Raw genomic sequence first — 20,669 nt, 5'->3', positions numbered from 1 at the left:
TCAAGACATACACTGCTTATTGAATACCTCAAATAAAAGCACTTAAACACATAAAGAAACCTCCTCTTTACTTGTTTTGGGCATTAGCTTAACTGAAAATCCTTCAGAAGTCACTTTTCGGCCTGATATTCTACAGTAGCTCCTCAGAACTCCAGAGGCCACGTCCTCAGCTCATGTGGATCACCACTGTTCCATTGACATCAGCTGAGCTTAACAACCATGCAGAAGTGGAAGAGCTCAGCGCAGGGGCTGCTGTGCTATCAGTAAGGTGCACACTAGCAATGCAAAATAAGAATAGGAGGACTTTACTTCAGATTTCTGCATGTTTGTCTCAAAGTTGAAAAAGTGTTTGAAAGGCCTCATCTTGTTAATGAGCAGATTTTATTAGAATCATAGCATGGCTTGAATTGAAAAAGACTTTAAAGATCTACTTTCTAACTCCCCTGGCCTCTTCTCTAACATGTGATCTAAAGCTAATCTCAGTTAGAATCCATTCTCATCCTGTCCCTACATACTGTTGTAAAAAATCCCTCTTCATCTTTCCCATAGGCTCCCTTCAGGTGCTGGAAGGCTGCAATTAGGTCACTCCTTAGACTTTTTTTTTTTTCCCAGGCAGAACAAACCCTGTTTCCTCAGCCTTTCCTCATAGGAGAGCATTCTCCACCCTTCAAATCATCTTGGTAGCCCAGCTCCAGACTCACTCCAATAGGCCAAAGTTCCTTCTAGGCTGGGGACCCCAGAGCTGGATGCAGGTGGCAAAGCTGGCCATGCTGCTTTTGATGCAGCCCAGGATAAATTTGGCTTTGTGTGCTGTCAGTGCCAGCTGCTGTCCAGCCTCTCATCCACCAGCACCTCCAAGTCTTTCTCAGCAGTTTCAAGGCTTCTTTAACCATTAGGTGCCCTTCAGCAGTATGAATGACCTTCCTTTTAAAAATACTTTAATAAATAAACCAGGACAAATTATAAAAACATCCAAAACACCTTTCCTTTTGATCTGAGTGAAAGTTTTTTCTTCCCTTCACGCAGAATTTCTTCCCTTCTCTACCATCAACAAGTTTAGAGTGTAGTCTTCCATGAACCCATCATGGTAAAACTGAGATTTCAGTACCAAAGTGTTTCAATGGGACTGACAAAATGAGTGACATCCATCAGAGAGGGGTGTTTAAAGGTATGGGTGAGTATTAAAGATCCCATTGACATCCATTGGGATGATCTGCCTAATTTTGTAAAAAGGCTCATCCCTCACAAGTAAAACAAATGTTCCAACTGTATGCCAGCATTTGCACAGCACTGTCTCAGCCTACAGTACTTTACATGATTCTGAAAGAAATATGTTGTGTCTACAAAACACAGCAATCAAAAATGCAGGTTTTAACTTAGTTCCCTAGTATGCATGTGCTGTGACATAACCTTTATTTACCTCATTCCCCTCCCCTGAAGCTCTTCACTCAGAAGGCATGGTAGGGAAATCATTAAGGGAAAAACAGATGTGACTAATAGGGTCCCTAACTTGTTTTATTCAGAAGCTGGATATGTCTAGGTCAACAGTTTTCACCAAACGATCTTATGCAGTAGGAACAGCTCTAATGATAATTTCTAAAACAAAAACTATGTACATTGTTTTAAGGAAATTGTTGAAATGGGATCATGAGACAGCTTTCCCAGCAGAAATGGTGAACATGATTGCACAGAGAACCAATGAAACCTTAAAAAATGCACCTTGATCACCCAAACTCAGGAAGATGAGTCTGTTACCAGAAGAGGTGCAGTGAAAGTCTTCTAGTACAATTGGAGAAACGAGGAACCCTTTTTTTACATAAGAAAACTAAAAAACTTGGCTAACCTAGTCAGAGAAAGGCTAAGGGGCATATGATTGCTACCTATAAATATATCAGGGAATGAGAGAAGGAATAGTAGGGAATTAAAGAATTAATAAAAATAAGCACATCTGTTCAAGAACTAATAGGTATGAAATTGCCAAAAATGGTTTAGACTGAAGACTATAAGAATTTGTCCAGCCTTCTGAGCTATGAGATTTTTAAATAGTAACAAAGGCAGAATAATGAGCCATTTTCTAAAATGGAGCTTGAGAGGTTTTTGTGTAATGTTAGGCTACAGAGTAGACTGTGAGGCTCTGAAAAAAAGGTACTTGGGCACCTATATGAGATTGCTCATAGTCACAGGTGTCTGGGGGAGCTGAAAAGTCAACTTCTTTTCCTCACTCACCTTGGACATCTTGTCCTCTCAGATTGCTTTGTGTTCCTAACTTGCAAGAAATAACCAAAGTTACATATTAGTGGCACACCTGTATTTGTGTGCTCTTGAATCGAGAACAACACAAGAACAGCTGAAGATGCAAATGCAAAAGATAGTCAGAAATCACAGACAAAAAACTTGCTGACACTGCAACACTCAGAATTCAAGAATGGATCAAAGCCATCAGCCTCTGGAAGGAAATCATACTGCTAATGTTCCCATTCAATCAGACAATGGATATATTTCCAGCTCAATTTGTTAAGTTTGAGTAAGAAGAAAAATAACAAGGACTAATGTTCCTGAACAAGGGAAATTATGCCTAAACTTCTCTGCAGAGGCACACTGGGGGGAAAAAAAACACAAGCCTTGCTCTGAATGCTGCATTCCAGCCATTCTTATAAAGATTTCACATTTCTCCTGACCTTAAAAGAAACATTTTCCTTACGAGAAAGGAGCAGATGGAGTCAGGCTTTCCACAGCAATGGGTTTTACCAAGAAAGCAGTGGGCAGAAGGCCCTCAGGGGAATCCCTCTGCAAGCATGAAGCAACACCTTCCCTGTTGGGACAAGGAAGCCCTCGAATCTTCTGTAGCATGGCTTGAGCTCCAGGAATATTCTCTAGCATGGCTTAATTGGTGTGTTGCTCCATAAGTACAACAGCTATTGGATTTAAGCTGGAGCTTCTCTTAAGTTATTTGAATGTTGTGTAAGGATGACAGTATCACAAGCACTGCTGGTAACAGAGCAGAAGGGGGCCGTGTGCCACACAGTTATCTTGGATGCAGAGCCATTCACTTTTGGCACATTCAGAGGAAGACAGATACAGAAAGGTTAAAGCAGAGCAGTGGGAAACAACCCTTGTGGCTCTTCCTGTCGTTTCCAAAAGTTAGTCTTGTACTTGCATGCACAAGTCTGCAGATGTTGTGTACACATCTCCCTCTCTGCCATTACACTGCATATTACCAGCTGAGACTGAGGATTCAAGTGAATCCAAACCCTGAAATTTAGGAGTTTACAAAACACAATGAATGTTAGAGCTAAGAAGTAACCTTATGTGTCCCCTAACCTACAGACTGCTGAGCAGGCACTGCTGATGCTAAAATGTTTATTAAACTGCTCTGCCAGGATATCAAGTAGGTATCCTCTCTATTCCTGAGGTCACATTCTTTTTGACTGTGCTGTCAGACAAGAAGATTAGCTGAAAAGCCTGTAGGTATCATGTCTGAATTCATAGGCTCAAATATCTTACAGATGATGATTTCAAGAGCAGGTGGTCAGCTCATTAAACCCTGATTCACGTCAGCAGACCCTCTCCTTCTTTGAGATGCTTCTGCCCCTTCCCTCCTCTCCAGCTCCCTGGGCTGGGGATGAGTGTGCCTACCCCTTTGAAAGCATACCAAATGCACTCTTCAGTGTGTTTGGTGCAGTCTCTTAGCACAAAAATCTGCAGCTGTTCCAAAGATGATAAAGCAGGCTTAGGGCAGAGACTAGCCAGATCTGAAATTGTTGTCATCTTAATATAGAGGACCTTAATCATCTACATGCAATCCCAAAGGACTACAGGTGGAAGAGTTAAAAAATTTAAAAAGCAGGGGAGAAGTGGCAACAAAATCCCCAGTATTTTCTCGTTCATTTTTTAATTTGATGTTTTTCCCAAAGTGTTTGGGATTGGCCACGGTAACTGATGGTGATCTATGAATAAGACTGTGCTGAAATTACAATGGTTGGCCCTTTTAGATAGCAATTAACAGCAAATTTTCATTACAGAGCCCTCTGTGACAGAACTTTGTGTAAGTGGCCAAAACCACAGGATACATTTCATAATGATCCTGGCCATTAGATGAAAATGGTTTTGGCATTGAAAACATGAACAAATAGGGGAAAAAATAGCAACCGAATCTTAATTTTTTTATTCATTTTGGTTGGCTGGTTTTGGTTTTGTTTCCTCCCTCCTCCTCCCCCCTGCAGTGAGGTAGCATTTTAGTTATGGGGCTGAGTCTCCAATTTTTTTTAACATTTTCTGCTTTAAATTCAAGTTTGAAAGTAACACACAACACTATTTATTTTCTAAGTCTGCAAACCTTTCTCTCTCACCTCTTCTTCCATCCTGAGCAAAAGAAAGTACACACAGAAAGTTTGCTTCCTTCCTGATCCCCCTGTAGGGTCACATAGTTCTTGCCAACAGTTCATTGTTAAAAAAGGCTTTGCTCCCTCTGCTGGCTATTCTGTCCTGATAGAACATCAAAATTAGGAAGATCTGTGATATCAATGACAAAGTTTAAATGAAAAAAACAAAAAAAATTACAAAATCCACAGTCATCCTCTATATAGCCTTTGAGTAAATCCAATTTGCACTTAAATAATCTGGCAGAATCACTTTATTCTCATTAACTTTGCTGAATATACCTTTGTCTCTAAAAAGATGTAGTGACAATATTACTTCATATTTAAAATTCACTCTGTTTGTTCGCTTTGCTTTTGATATTAATGCCTGAAAACAAGTCCTGGGCATGTACAGTTGGAACACCTGCATGTACTTGTCCAGAGGATGCACTGAGCACAGCTGGATGTGGGCTGTGGTAAGTATCAAGGACCCACCACAGGGCCCAGCTTCTCTTTCAACTGTTTCACAACAAAGTAAACCTGGAGAACTTTTCTCTGCTTATGGCAAGAATCATAGTTGCTCTATGAACTAAAATTTAGAGGGAGAATTTGACTGGCAGTAATGAACAGGATTTGCAACAAAGATATTATTTTGGCTTTTATCAGGTGTAAGGAAAAAAGTAAATGCAGTAGCATCCCATGGAAAAAATAACAGTAGAATAGTTCATAAATGTTCTGCTACAAGGTGAAACTGTGTTGATTTTTTTTCCAAAACTGTATCAAACTTCTTATTATGTCATGGTATGTTCATGAATGTTTTTATCCTGGTTTTGGGCAGTTTCACCTGGCATCTCAAATTTTTGAACCTATTAGTTATTTCTCTTATTCATGAAGATAATAAGAACCTACATCCAGTAACAACATTTTTGGTCTGAAGCCAATGTGACTTTGGAACTTGCTTATGTGTTCCCAAATGAATCCACATCCCTTCAACCACGGACGTTGTACTAGGGGTTGTGTCAGAAATCATACCAGTTTCTGAAGAATGCCAGTGTGGGGGGAGTAAGGCAGAAAGAGAACAGAGACCTCAAAGCAAAACATTTCATTGTCTTCCAGAGGCAAATTCATCTACGTAGGACTCAACGCAATACAGATTAAGTCTTGACAACTTTCTGTTCTGGAGAGGGGAAAAAACCTCTTTGTCTACTAGGACACAAAGTATTAATAGAGTTCCTCTTGATCTGACAACCACTGCTAGAAGGAAGTGTCAGCATCAGTTTGCCATCAAAGATTTATGTTTCTGAATCTAGAATAATCACTGTTCAAGCACCACTAGTCTTCCTTCCTCCTTCACATTTTGGTAAATAAACAGGTTGAAAATACACTTGGCTTTTGTCCACAGATCCTTCTATTTACTGGTAAGAGGTTCAAGTACAAACAAAAAACAATAAGGCCTTAAATGGATTTTTAAAAACTTTAACCATCAACAAAGCGACAAAAAGTGCATGCTCACTTTGAAAAATAAAAGGACAGTCCAGCAAGATTTTCTCCAGAGCACTGACAGGAGTTGAGTTCCTCTTGACTGCCCACACATCACAGCAAAGTCATGGGATATTTCAGCTGAAGATGAAAAAAACTGCTCCTAGGCTTCCCTCAGACCTCTCCCCTCACTGAGGGAAGCCAAACTGGATGTCTCGGCACACTGTTAAACTTCTGCTGGAGCCACAGTGCGGGCATGCTTGAGGCCCACTCCAGCACAGAGGGGAAAAACAAAGCGAAACAATTCAGGCTGTTACCTCCTGAGCAGCTCATTCATTTTTGTGTGTTGTGGTTTGCCACACTGCTGACAAGGAGTGAAGCTGATCTGACCACAGGCCCTGTGCTCTGCCATCTTGCAAAGTCTGTGGAGCACATGCCTAACAGCAAAGCTGTACTTCAGGAGGTTTTAAACAAAGGATGTATACATATACATACATACATACGTACATATATATATGCGTACACACACACACACACATAACTCCTGGAAGATAAATTTTAATGATGTGTATTACAAGACTGGCTGGTCCTGAAAGTTGAACAGAAAATATTGAAATAAATCCCAGAAAAGGTAGAGTCTAGAGTCAGTAGCAAAAGATAAATGATGCAGTCACAGGATTACAATAGATCTATTTCTTCTCAGGTACATTTTTTCTCTCATGTCCTAGCCACATAATAAACAATTTATATGTGTCACAGCTATATAACCTTGTCCATGGCAAAAGAAAACACTGGCACATAATGTGACAGACTAAATATGAGCCTGAAAAATCCCATATACAACTGAAACAAGATTTTCCCCATGAAAAAGTAGGAAGAATTTTGAAAAGCTTGAGAAATGCAATGACCCAGTTGAGATTTCTCCACAACTGATGATCTAACACACTCTGTTTCTACAGGAGGTGCACTGAAATCTTTACTGAGTCTGTGTCATCAGAGCCCTACTTTTAAAACAACCTGAAGAAGTTTAGATCATGCTGTGTTTTAGCAAGGTCTGTGTTCCTTTCCAACTGTACTAATTCCTGCAGACTGCAGACCAGTGATGTTAGCAAATCCTTTAGGTATTCCTCATACCTGGATGTCATACCATGTGAAAAGATGGTATTTAACACACTATGCATACTAGCACTCCCAAAGATAAAAGCTTTTCCTCCCTTACGCTCCTATTTAATCTTAACATTTCTCATGACAAAAGCTATTAGTTCAGCCTGTTGATGATGATAAACAATTCTAACTTGTGACTTTACCACTGAACTGTTTCTGAAGACATTTTTCTGACACATAGGAAGCCAGCCACTGCTTTCTAACGTGTTTGCACATAAACCCTGAGCAATTTTGTTAGCAGTTAAGAGTGCGAGGCTGTGGTACATCAGCAACCATTAACAGATGCATTGGAGGAGTCACACAACGCCCGTGAAATTCAATCCCACAGCAAGGACTATGCATGCACAGAGAAAATCCACATTTTGAAACGCATCTCCCTCAAATCAGCACCAAAATTTAAGTCAAATAAAACCATGATCCATGCTCAGAAGTGAATGTAGGGGTTTAGACAGAGATTGCCTCCTGTGGATCTAAATGGACCATTAGCTTCATTAGCAACAGCATTTAAGCACATGTCCAAGAAGTATTTCTGTGTCAGGGTATTAACTATCCATCCACTTGCCAACTATGCTGCAGGGCCATTCTCTGAAAGCATCCACATCCATATTTAACAGAGGTTTAAACTGAGCCAAGCCTGTGGGGTCAACACATACAAACTGACACTATGTCAACTTTTTTTCTTTTTTTTTTGGTGGAATTACACTGATTCAGAGCAGATGGAGCTGCAGTCCCCTGACTTTAATTGGAGTTTATATTCACTCTTTAAGAGTTTTGGTCAAGCCTTTGGCTGAATGTAGTCCACACTGACTAGTGTAGCCCAGTGGAGATAACGTTACTACTGCAGCATTAGCTTTTGTATCCTTGAATAGTTTTGGTGTTAATACTGCACACCTTGTCACATTTCTGACTTAAAGGGATACATTAATGGGTTAAAAGTCCACACATCTTAATCTAGGCATCATGAAAACCAGTAGAATTCATTAAAATGCTAAAACTGATGTATTTTTTAAAAATGTCATTCAAATAACTGAAGTCTTTCTGATATCCAGTAACCACATATGCTCCCTTACTTTACTCCAAAGACACTTCAGCAGAGAAATGCCTGCGAGTTTGCAGGAAGTTCTCCCCTAGCAGGGAGTCAGATGCTTGCTAATAGTGCATCAATCCATTGACCAACACGCACTCAGTGAAGCAGACATCTGGGTGGAAGTCAATATTTCCTTATTACTTCAGTGTTTGAGCCATGTCAGGACATGCACATGTATACACACAGGAAATCACTACCAAATTTAAAGGCAATTTTCCAAAAGGCTGAAGAAATGGCTTCTGAACTCCCTTACCTGATCAGCAGGTCAGACTCTGAGTCCTCATTACATCCCTACAGGGAAGGGCTGAGTTTAAAACATGGTGAGGTCAATATCTCATACTGCTACAGAACACCTCCAGTTCCCCTAAAAAAAAAAAAAAAAAAAAAAAAAAAAACAGTTTTTTACCATGCTGGACACAGCTGGATCAAATTTTGGATCATATGCTGAAAAATGTTCTTCTAGAAGAACTATAATGCTAATGTTTCAGACATTCATTCCAGAATTTTTTTTTAAAAACTGAAAATATCCCTCTAGTCACAAAATCTTCTCCTAATTTTAATTCAAACTTAGCTTTCAGTCATATAATACTATATATATTTAAGCTATTATTTACATTACTATTTCCTTACAGTTTATTTGAACATTAATTTTAAATTGCAAAAATAATGGTTTGTAATGAACTCAACCAAAATTTACTTTTTACCTGGTTAATGCAGTAAACAGGGGAAAGTTGTTCCTTTAACCCACATACAATTTTTATAGTACTTAGATTGATTGTGAATGGAAAAATTAATTATTTCCAGAAAGCTGGGCTAAGTGTCCACAGAAAGTGCCATACAAGAAAAATCAGTTGCTGCCTCAAAGAGTTTGTAATAAATTACAGAACAGGTGGAAGAAAAGAAACACTATTCTCTTGGCATTACAGCTGGCTGGAACTAAGCTGAGAATGATTTACTGAGCTGACCAAAGTCACACTGGAAAGTAGTGTAACAGACAAGAACTGAAACTAGTTTTGCTTTTTCCAGACAAAAATGTTTACCACACACTTTTTATTCTTTATAACTATCAAGACACTTAAGTTTTGAATTTATAAATATGGGAATATTCTCCATTTTGCTCTTAATGGCAAGGAAATAAATAAATAATAAGGAGAGAAAGCCTGCGTCTGGTCACACCTTCCATCTCAATCCTGAGTGAGACTTTCTGATTAGGTATCATGTCCTAGAATATTCAGCAATTGCATCAACATAAGGGCTGCTTCTGCAGAAAGCAGCCTTAGCTATGGCTGGAGTTGATTAAAAATGAAGAGGAGTTGAAGGAGACATTTTATATTCAGTGGTTCCACAGTTTCTGACAAATGTTTGAGTTTCCATGGAAAACTATCAATTGGAAAATTTCTTAGAAAGAATGAAATTTATTTCTGCTTAGCAAAGAATGAGTTACAAAAAGAAACATATGGCACAAGGGGTGAGATTTCTATGAACTCTCTGCACAGTTATCACCTCAAGAAATAGGAGCAGTTTAATATCAACTAAAGCTGTACAAATACGATTGGTTTTCACTTGCTGCCTGAGTTTGGTTTCAGATTACCCAAAAGGAAAAAATGTTTGGATTCTAGTGAAAATGAAAGCATTGTTGAGCAAACATCTGCGGTTATGTCAATATTCTCAAATCACCCCATTATGTTTCTGAGTTAGAGAAGCACTGCTTTTTTCAAAATAAAAACAATTTTATTTAAAATCAAAGTACAGACTTAAGGATTTTTTTATTTCAATGAAACATTCCAAATTTTTTTTTCCAGGTGAATGTTGGATAGGGAATCAAAGTATATTTGGGTTCATAAATAGATGAAGTTAACCCAGATTTGTACTTTTCAATAAATAAAACATTTAACAACAAAACTTGCCCCCTTCCTGTGTCTTTCTCATTCCAATATTTAGCCTCCATGTCTTGCATACAGAGTTTAGGGGAGAAGTTCCTTATGTGAACCATCAGTAGAAAGGGAACAAGATCACAAAACCTTTCCCTTCTGGCTTACAACAGAACCAAAAATATGAAGGCGTGAGTAGTACTGAACAGACAAAAGTACAAATGTATCCAAAGATGAATAAATGTAAACGTACTTTGAATGTAAATACTTCAAGACATAAATCTGGAACTGGGCTCATCAGCTGGAGGCTTTAAGGAAATGCCCATAATTTACTACAGCTGTGAAAAAATTAACGTGGGTTTAGCATGTTTACATAAAGCAAAATATTTAAAAGAAGGAAAGCATTTCATCCAGTAGCAGTGTCTGAAATGAGACGTTACTGTCTTTGGGAACAGTTGCTTGGGATAGTTATGGTAACAAAAGTAAATTTATACTACAGCAGGTAAAGAAAATGTATAATGCCTGGTTATGGGAATAGCCATAATACAAAAGATCTAACATGAAGTTACATGAGCTGATTGTAACATTTACCCAAAGGCTGATATGATATATGCTAATTCCTTAATAACATGCTGTAGGGATAAATATGAAAATAGCAGCAAAGTGTAAACCAAAAGACAAAAACTAGACTATGCTGGAGGTAAATTAATGCAGGAAACTTTTAATCATATGGAGAGTGATGAAATTATTAAGAAGAGTCATCAGGAGAAGGGATCAATGCCATTTGAAGATGTGAGTTTTCTAAATTTCTGAAAGGGACTGTTTACAAAATCCCAGCAATGAGAAATTAAATTTATAATTTGAGTCCTTGGTACCTGATGCGCTGATAACTTAAGTGCCTTGGAGGAGATTCAATCATCTTTTGTTTACATCATTTTTACAAGCAATTATGCTTGAACCTTCTACCAATTACGAGGAAAAAGCCCTTCCACAACTAGTTTCTGCTGTTTTTATTTCACTTCCCACAGCAGTACTGGAGCATGCCACAGTTAGAGAGAAAACACTGGGCTATGTAAACTGGCTTGCCAAGCCCACAAAATTCTTTTAGGCAAAGAGTTGCATTCATAAGCTTAGGAAACAGGCAGAAATCAGTTTATGTAAGAGTTTTCCCTGAAGTCAGATTATTTGGATCAATTATCAACACCCATAGTAGAGGGGGTTGAAAATAGATTGATGTTAATTTCTCTTCCAACTCAAACCATTCCAGGATTCTATAAATAAGGACTGTTTTCCTGTCCATTGGTGTACCCTCAGTTTCCTAAAATCATCTGAGAATTTTACCTAGTAGATTTCTTATGTAGATTATAGCCCTTGTCCATAGCCTTGATCTCTTCTGCAGCATAGTCCATTTGTGGTATTAGTTTGAGAGCTAGGAAGCATTTGCCATCCATAGTGAGTACAGGATGATTCCTCCTTGATCCCTCTGCAAGCCTTGATTTTCCTGTTCTGTGTTCCCTCCACTCTCCAGCTCACCATTTTCCTGAAGCTTTTTTTTTTTCAGGTAAAACAATATATAGAGAGTATTTTTATGTGATTAAACCAACTTACATAGACTATACATGATAATTTAGATGTGGACATTTTTCATTACTATGGTAATATATTTTTCTAGTAGTCCTAACACTGTAAAAATGACAAAACTACTTTCTGAGTGAGTTGTTCGTAGGTTTTTTTTTCTTTTCCTTAGGTGAGAAATCTTATGGCAACAAAACCTTAGCATGAGGGCCATTTCACTCCTCTGATCCCCTGCAGAATTTTTGCTGAATTTGCAGTTCTATAACTGAGGATACATTTTTCACTCCTATGACAGGTGGCTCCACACAGGTGTGCTGGGATTGTGGAGCAGTCTATCAGCCTGTCAGCTGCTGTAGTCGTCCCACTAATAGACTGCCAGGTCTCCTTTATTATCCTGGAAACCTATCCTTTTATTTTCCTTTTTTTTTTCCCTCGCCGTGTTTTGTTTGTTTGTTTGTTTTTAATTTTGAGGGATTGTACTTCTATTGCGAACAAAATTGTTGAAATTCAAGTTTCATTATTAATTCTTCAGCAAGTCTGTATGGGCAGTCCAGTATGCCTTAAAATATCTGTGCCTTCTCATAAAATACCCCACAACTCCTGCCTCAACATACGTGATCCTGTACACATGCTCAAAACCCCAAGGACCTCTTGCCTTGCCAGTGAAATGAATTTTGTCATTGCAGTTTTTTCAATAAAGGTTCTTCATTTCTCTGGAATTTTAAAGATATTATGCAGAGACAACACCCTGGTTCTCTAAAGGAAATCACAAGAACAAAAGAAAATACTAAAAGAGCAAAAAGCATCTATTTTTTGTGCTGCTCTCTGGAGATATGCTTTAGCTACAGGGATTGCAGAAAGAAAACCTGCATAGGAAAGTTCACTATATTACCTTAGCCTATTTTGACTTGTTGCAACCACATCAATGACTTGATAAAAATACATGTTGTATTGCAGGGCAGACTAAAAAAATTAGGCCTGAGCTGACAATAAACAGCATAAAATGAAAGCGGAGATGTGCCCTCAGCCATGTCCCTGGTCCAATATTCCTAAAATTATTTACTGTTTAAAACACTGAAAAGTGAAAGTATGATTAATCTAAAAATTACTGTAACCCCAACTGAGCTTGTTTATCTTTTGCCCCTCTGACACAGTAAGATTTAAGTTACTCTCATAGTTTAGCTTATAAGCCAACTCCATGGCATTAATTTGTCAATCAGTAGTTCTTTTAGAGTTAACACAGTGCTCCAATACCACTGCAAGGGAAAAAAAACAGCAAGTGCTCAGAGCAAAAAAACCAAAGCCGATTAGCTCCATGGAGACTTGTTTCTACATCAGACTGCATGGCTTATTGCTTCTGAAAAAGACTGCAGTGTCAGGCATGCCGGGCTGGTGACACTGAAATTACACAGACACACACATAAAAATCAATTTATGAGCAAAACCAGCTGAAGACTGTGTGTGAAATATGCCCAAAGCATATGGGGGGAAGTAGAGGGGGGCATTTACATTGCTATGTACTCAACTCTGGTCTCAAATCTTTGCAATGCTCTCAGAGATGGTCACTTTTTGGTATCTCTGATCACTGTATTCAAGCAGCTCCCTCTTAAGGTCCTGACTTTATAAACTTTCCCTATTCAGCAGACACTTGAGTATCTCTTTCAACCTGTTCAAGTGGCACATAAGCAGGTTCTAAAGTGCTTTGATGAATAGCATGGATCAAAGTATGCACTTAAATGTTTTGCTAAATAATTAAAAATTGGCTTGAGAGCTAGCATAAAGACACTCACTGAAAATTACCAAGCTTTATGAAAATTAAATGAAGCAATTAAGCTTAACTTTCCTATCCATTCTTCCAGAAGGCCTATTAAGTCCAGAACACAAGCTCTGGTTATTGGAAGGGTCAAGATCAGTAAGTCTAGGGTTAGTTAAAACAAAGCCTTTTTATAGAATGACCTTGATATGGACAAGGTGCTTTGTAAGCCTCTTAGCTCCAGGTAAACCCTGAAAGAAGGCCTTAGAGAAACAGCTTAACAACATAAAATAAAAATTATTTATACCTTCATCTTCCTTGGGATTGCATCTTGCAATAGGTGACTACAGCTACAAAAATTACAGGCTCTTCTTGAGGCAAGGCTAATATCCCTACTTTCATTGTACTTATTCCCTTTTGCACTACTTCTTCAAAGTCTCTGAGAATTTCACTTTCCCTGACCATTCCTACACTTGTGTTAATCCCCAAACTGTAATCTTTCTAAACTTGAACAAAACTGGTTCGTCTACACAGAACTTGTTATTCAGGCAGCAAAGCTAAAACCAAAAAAGGATGAATTGGGAAAGTCTACAGAGAGAGGAGACAAGTCTGTTCCCCATGCAAGGGCCTGCTAAGTATTACATTGCTTAAAAAGATCTGCAGAAACATTTGAATTCCAGAAAAATGTTGCCAGCTGAACTGAGAGTTTATTTTAATTTGTGAAAAGCTGAGCTCATCTTGTGAATCTTATTTCAGTGTTTTGCTCAGTTGTCCTTTACCATCAGCACCAAGCCCCAGAAAAGTTTGTGTTTTACTGTGTAAAACCACATCAAAATCACATGGTAAGAGAGTCCTTCATAGTGAAAAAGGAAGACCATACATGGAAGAGACAAACACTAAGAAAATGTTAAGAAATTTTTATGGTATCCCTCAAGATGAATTAAAAACACATTTGTATACTTGAACATAAAAGAAAAATGTAATAAACAATGCACTGGGCAGAGTCCTACCACACCATGCAGTTCAAATGTGGAGTCTGAAAAGATGTGCCACAAGTAGATTCATTATATACTCTTGCACTAGCACCATCCTGAGAACTATTGCACTGGGCACCTCATCCCAGCCCTGGCTCTACTGCCCAAAGGTAGCCCCTGAGCACTTGCAATCCACAATGGCCACAAGATAATGCTGAGGCTGTTTTTTCTCTCACCACCAAGGGAAACTTTCCACACTTGCAAGGAATCTGCTTTGCCTCTGGCATTCCTTTCAGCCAATTTAACCCTTTCTTGTAGTTGGGCCTTCTTGCCCTGTGTGCCAGATTGTTCCTTAGTCAAGTTACCAATTGCCAGCTTTAATCTCCCCTTCATTAGAAATCGATGCCAGCAGGCAAGACTTGCCTAAAATTATACACCCAATTAGAAGCAAGATTAAGAGTAATACCAAGATCTCATCACTGCTAGAATGTCATCTGCTAGACTAAGAGCTAATGACCGCAGGACAGCTCTCACTTGGAAAATACATGCACCTTGTTAAGACATTTATTCATTGTAAAACTATTTAAAGAAGATGGAGAAAAAGAGTACATGGAAATATGGAGAAATGGAAGTTATGAAGAGAGCAGCATAGGAAAGTTAGGAAAAAGTTTCATCATCATATAGGACGACACACGAAAGCAAAGGTTAAAATCAAGGCTAGAATATGCTGGCCTAAGTTATCACAAAGACATTCAGAGCAAATTTAATGCTCTGAAGTCTATGGAGTTCACATGAAATGTCCTCTGCAGCTGAGGTTTAAAAAATCACAATCTCTTTAAAGTGAGAGGGTATAGATCAAATGACTGCTGCTGGGCTCCTGAAATTCAACTTTCAGAGCCGTGAAGTCTTGTAATATACATAACTACAATTTACCTTTTTAACCTGTCTGGAGTCACATATCCGATTGCTTTTGCCAACAGGGAGTCTGACCTCTTGAAGCAATGCGCATCCATATCTGCCAACCCACACCCATGAGGCGATGAACTAAACCCCACAAACTTATTTCTTCCTCTGTCTCTCTTTTTATTTTTAACAAAATGCTCCTGTGGACAATAAATATTTAATTTTCAGAATTAAAAAAGGGCTTTGGGTTTAGTAGATGGCCTCAATCTAGTCATAGTATCAGCAGTTTTTCCCTCTAGGGAGTAATTAAGGAAAAGCTCTGGCCACAATGCTAAACTGTGATAATGACAGAATTTTAAATCATTTTCATACCACATGCTGCATTGCAGTTCATTTTCATATGCTCTGCCTTCAACGAAGGTGTCAAGCTTATAAAGTCTCCTGGGCAAAAGGATGACCAAAGTCCCAATGCCTGGAAGGAAGCTCAGGGGAAAGACACACATTGTCATACTATATGTGATAAGGTCTCCACATTATGAAGTTGGCAGGCAGGAAGTAAGAAGGCCCTGGAGATTTTTACTATATTTGTCTCTGTCACACAGTTAGCACATGAGATTGGTGGTGTTTTGTTGGAGACTCACCTGGGTTATAAATTATTTGTTAATAGTGGACATTTAGTACACAGCTACTGCACTCACCCTAAAGCCTAAAGCTGGTGAATAGTTATAGTGAAGCAAATTTCCATGGTCCACACTTTGCAACACATTATAGCTGAGACTATCCCCTCACGCCAATGCTATATGGAGAAAAAAAATAGCATTATAGCCACATTATTTAGTAGGTCACTGTTAACTTGGGTGCCGCATTGCCTTGACAGTTACATTGACTCTAATTCCAGCTCTGCCTTTTTCAGCACAAAAGAAAGGACCCTTAGGGGAAGGTCATTTGCCAGACATCCCATCTTGGGCTGGGAAACAAAACTATTCACAAGAAAAATGGGGGCACCAAGAGCAGCCTCCACATAATATTTGTATCTGAAAATGATACAACTAAAGAAATACTCTGTGAAAAAAAAAAAAAAAAAACAATAACCAACCAATCAAATTAAAGAAAAAAAAACAAACAAACAAAAAAACAAAAAAAAAAAAAAACCAAAAAACAAAACCAAGCAACCAGCTTCTCAGAGGCAGCAAATAGCTTTGTAGAATTCATTCAAGTTTTGTCTCTTCTTTTGATCACCTTCAAGTTCACTAAAATCAGACCCAGCTATGTAAGGTGGTAGACGAATAAATATTTATCACACACAGAGCTGGTGATCATACTTGGGAGATCTCCCTCGAGGAGGTAATAGAATAAGAGCAGGGAAGGAGGCTGATAAGAGAACTGGGAATCAGAAACATGGTTAGTGTGGTACATGGAAGTAGCAAGGAAGGGACACATCTTACAAGAGGAAGGAGTGGAGAGAAATGGGAGCAGGAACTTGGTGAAGGGCATGGGAAGCAACACATGGATTGTCAGAAGTTAAACCTCCAGACTCATAGGAGCAAGGCAAGGTTAAAAAGAAAGGTATTTAGCAGTAAAAAGCACCCACTGAAGAGTTGAAAATGGGTCCCCTGTATACAGCTAGGCCAAAAGGATGCACCAGAGGAAGTGTGACCAGAAGGTCAAAGGTGATTTTCACCTTCTACTTCACTCTCATGAGACCCCACCTGGAGTGCTGCATCCAACCCTGGGGGCCCCAATGTAAGACAAACATAGACCCATTGAAGCAAGTCCAGATGAACCCACAAAGATGGTTTCTTCTGTAGAAACAGGCTGAGAGAGCTGGGGTTGCTCAGCCTGGAGAAGAAAACAGGAAGCACATTCCAGTACAAAACAGGGGCCTACAAGAAGGCTGGAGAGGGACTTTTAACAACGGCATACAGTGACAGAACAAGGGGAATGCCTTTAAACTGTAAGAGGGTGAGTTTAGATAAGACATTAGGAATAAATTCTTTCCTGAAAGGGTGGTCAAGCATTGGAAGAGGTTGCCTAGAGTAGTGGCGCATGCCCCATCCCTGGAAGCATTCAAGGCCAGATTGGATGGAGTTTTGAGCACCTTCCACTGTTCTAGTGAGGAAGAAGTTGTTCCTGCCCAGGGCAAGGGTTTGGAACTAGATGATCTTGAAGGTTCCTTCCAATGCAAATCATAATCATCATAACAAAGAATAAAAAGGACTCAGACAACCCAGAAGCACAAGGGATGGAAGAGGTATTATCATGAGGAAATGAGCAAAAGGGCAGGTGACACATTCTTCCTCAGCCAGATCAGAGTAAAAGAGTCCTGAAGCTCACCACTCCAAGTCGCCCACAGATCTCCACAACGTAGAAAATGTTTAATTCCCCTTTTGGGTACTTGTTCACACAGGGAACAAAGATCTGACGCTGCACCACCTTTCTTCTGGTACCAGGCCTTGGAGCCATCAGCCTGAAGAGTCTATTTCTCTTGATGGCTTTTACAGCTGTCTCATATGATAGTATAGTACAAAAACAAAATGAGGGAAGAGAAGAGATTGCTGTTCTAAGCAGCTTAAAACCACCTCTTAAATAAAAAGGATTCTATTAAAATAGCATTATTGAGGTTAAAAAATTAATTCCTCAAAACTTAGAAAATCCTACATTCTGGTAATTTCCAATTCTGAAATGTTCCAATTCTGAAATGTTCCAATTCTGAATTCTTGCTTTGATGTATCATTATGGCAGCACTATCTGTGTATGGTAACTGTGCATGTTGCTCCTGTGAATGGATATTTCATACTACTTTCCACCTCCTAGGGTAGGAAGGAACATGGGGGCAGGGGTGTGTCTTGGGAGGGGGGAACAAACAATACAGCAAAATTTTGAAGAATAATGTTGATGTATATATATCCCAAAAGTAGGAAGTTTTGAACATATCTATTTTTAAACTGGAAGATTATTCATTCAGTCGTGTAGGCTCAGAATGTTTATTTCCAGGACAAACCTAGAAATATACTGGAAATTTTTCACCTTGGCTAAAACTTATATCTCACTAATTCTTTGAGGTTCCTTCGTTTCATCTCAAATCATTCATCTTTTTATCTCTATACACAGCAAACACAGCAAAACCTGTCACAAAGGCTTGAAAACTTATTTCCTTTGGGTTTTTGTTTGCTTAACATGGACTGTGAAGGAATCAATATCTATTCTCATATGCACACAAAGACAAGTAATCTTAAGCACGCATATGAATGAAAGACAAGCAATAGATTTTAGGCAATTGGGACACTGCATAATCTAAGTTTGTAAACCCCTTCAAAGACCTTTATAGAACTAATTAAAAAGGTAGAAAAATATCTATCTCAATTAGGACCATTCTTGCATATGTAATGTTTTTGTGCAAATATGGTGACAAGGTAAATTTTAAACTCTGTGTGAAGCCAATATATCAGGAAGGAACTAAAATGTTCTATGTGCAATGTTTCAGGAAAGGGCTGGACACTCAGGACTGACAAAGTGGTTGACAAGTTTTTTCAAATGCTCTATTTTTTTCTGTTACTAAGAAGGATAGATTAAAATTCCCAGTAGCATTCTTAAGACATTGCACTGATTACAAGAATTCTGATAGTATAGTCAAGAAGTGGAAACAACAATATGTGATTTGTTGCTACCCCTAAATGAGAGATCAAATTTCAATAACTACATTTCAAATACTTGCAATCAGCATTACGGCAAAGACTTCAAACACACAGCCTCAAACAAAACAAAAAAAGCACATCTATAAGTGCACAGATTACATTTATTGAGCACATTTTTGCATGCTATTATTCACCAAGACCTACCTTATTTAGTAAAAATTATTCATTTGTTTCGTCTTTATAAATTTTGCATTGAAGCCCAAGTTCATGCACATTATTATAACTAATATCTTCTTTCTACTCCTGGAAGAGAGACCCCATAATTATACCATTAGCACAGTGAGCATAGTTCCATTTTTCTCCAAGAGCAATACTGCATCCATAAGAGAAAAGTCTGGCCTTACTTCCAGAATCTCAAGAGTGTCTCTGGACAAGAATGACTTCTCACTACACAAATGCAAGAGAAGTAAAGATTATACAGAGATGGCGTGAGCTACACTAAGGTTAGGCTAAATGATTTCCTGCCAACAGGATAGACAAAAGAAACAAGAACAAATGGTGAGAATTTTCACCAATAGACTTTGTTGGCCTAACAGGATTTAGATGTTCTATACATATAAATTATACCCACTTATTCATGGTATGTTACCGGTCAACAACTGCAGGAAGATTCTCAGCAGAGCTGGGGCCTTCTGCAAGTCTTGCTATAATAAATGTGCAGTTTGTGAAATGGTTGGATAGGAAATAAACATATAACTATTTCTCTCTTGGAGACCAAGAGAAAATTTGTTTCATTTTGATCTTAACACACAGGCATGACCCATGTGAATCAAAACAAGGGAAAAAGTTTACATTAACTGAAGAACCAAGAAGTGCTGATGCTTTGCATAAGTTTTGTAAATTAGCCTCCTTTTTGTGCCGTACTCCTTGATAACAAATTGTGGTCTGGGGACAGCTTCTGAAGTGGGTCAGTGGTTTGGGCTGTGAATTACTCTGGTGACCCACAGGTCAGCAAAAAGCCTTTGTTGTGTATTAGGAATGTTTTATTGAGACGTTCAGCACATTTCCACAAATAAGTAAATAAAGCTATAATTCAGCTGCCTTCACCTTAGACCATGAAGAGCCACTGATCAGGATAAAAGACATCAGGCTGGCATTTCATGTCATACCCAGATGCAACCAGCCCCTGGAGTGACAGACACCTGAACCAGATGCCACATAGGCAGCACACAGTGGTATACCACAATTCTTAATCAAGGAGGAGACAGAGAGCTAGAGGCAGGAATGAAAAGACCAAGTACACTTATACATCACCTGCAGAATAAAAGGGGAGTGCAGCAGCCAGTTCTCCTAAATTACCAGTAGTTTCATCATTTTACTTGGAAGCAGTGGATTATGCTGCCAGAGTTTTGATGCAACCTGTTTTCTTGTTTTAAAGAGTGGGAAAGTTATACTGAGTTTATTGTAGCATAGCGCAGAAAGTTAATTTATGGCAAATGGCCTCAGCAAATGCCTGCAATCAATGGCTTGAGTATGGCTCAATGTATTTTCCCTCAACAAGGGTGAGTCCCAGAGCCTGAGTGAATATTTATGTTTGGCAAATACTTCATTTAGCAATGACAACATTAAAGCATGTCCTTTTTATTATTCCCTTGCCTCTCCTTTCCTGTAACTCATTAAAAAAAAAAATAATAATCAAAGCCACCAACACATTTCCACGCAACATTTTTCAAGAGTCCAGACTCTGAATGAAGGTCATCTTTCCCATTTGCAAGATTTCAAAGCAAATGTGCAATCTATACAGGTCTTTTAAGCCAGCAAAACTTACACTCACTGAAGTCTTAAGTCACATAGCATCCTTCTGTCGATA

At 38.7% G+C, this 20,669-nt stretch overlaps 1 long non-coding RNA gene across 2 annotated transcripts; it reads right to left on the bottom strand.

The window, feature by feature from the left end:
* Window positions 1–505: 505 nt before the first annotated feature.
* Window positions 506–20,453, bottom strand: LOC137481490 (uncharacterized). Of its 2 annotated transcripts, none has more exons than XR_011003512.1 (3): window positions 20,114–20,453; window positions 19,004–19,102; window positions 506–936 (listed from the first exon to the last, which is right to left on the bottom strand). It is a non-coding gene; the product is annotated as an uncharacterized lncRNA (long non-coding RNA). The 2 variants fall into 2 exon arrangements; XR_011003510.1 differs by having other exon boundaries at window positions 20,159–20,453.
* Window positions 20,454–20,669: the final 216 nt, after the last annotated feature.

The sequence above is a fragment of the Anomalospiza imberbis genome, chromosome 1, assembly GCF_031753505.1.
Source record: "Anomalospiza imberbis isolate Cuckoo-Finch-1a 21T00152 chromosome 1, ASM3175350v1, whole genome shotgun sequence".
Classification (NCBI taxonomy): domain Eukaryota; kingdom Metazoa; phylum Chordata; class Aves; order Passeriformes; family Viduidae; genus Anomalospiza; species Anomalospiza imberbis.
Note: the sequence above shows the minus strand (reverse complement) of the source record. Positions and strands in the feature narration are given on the sequence as shown.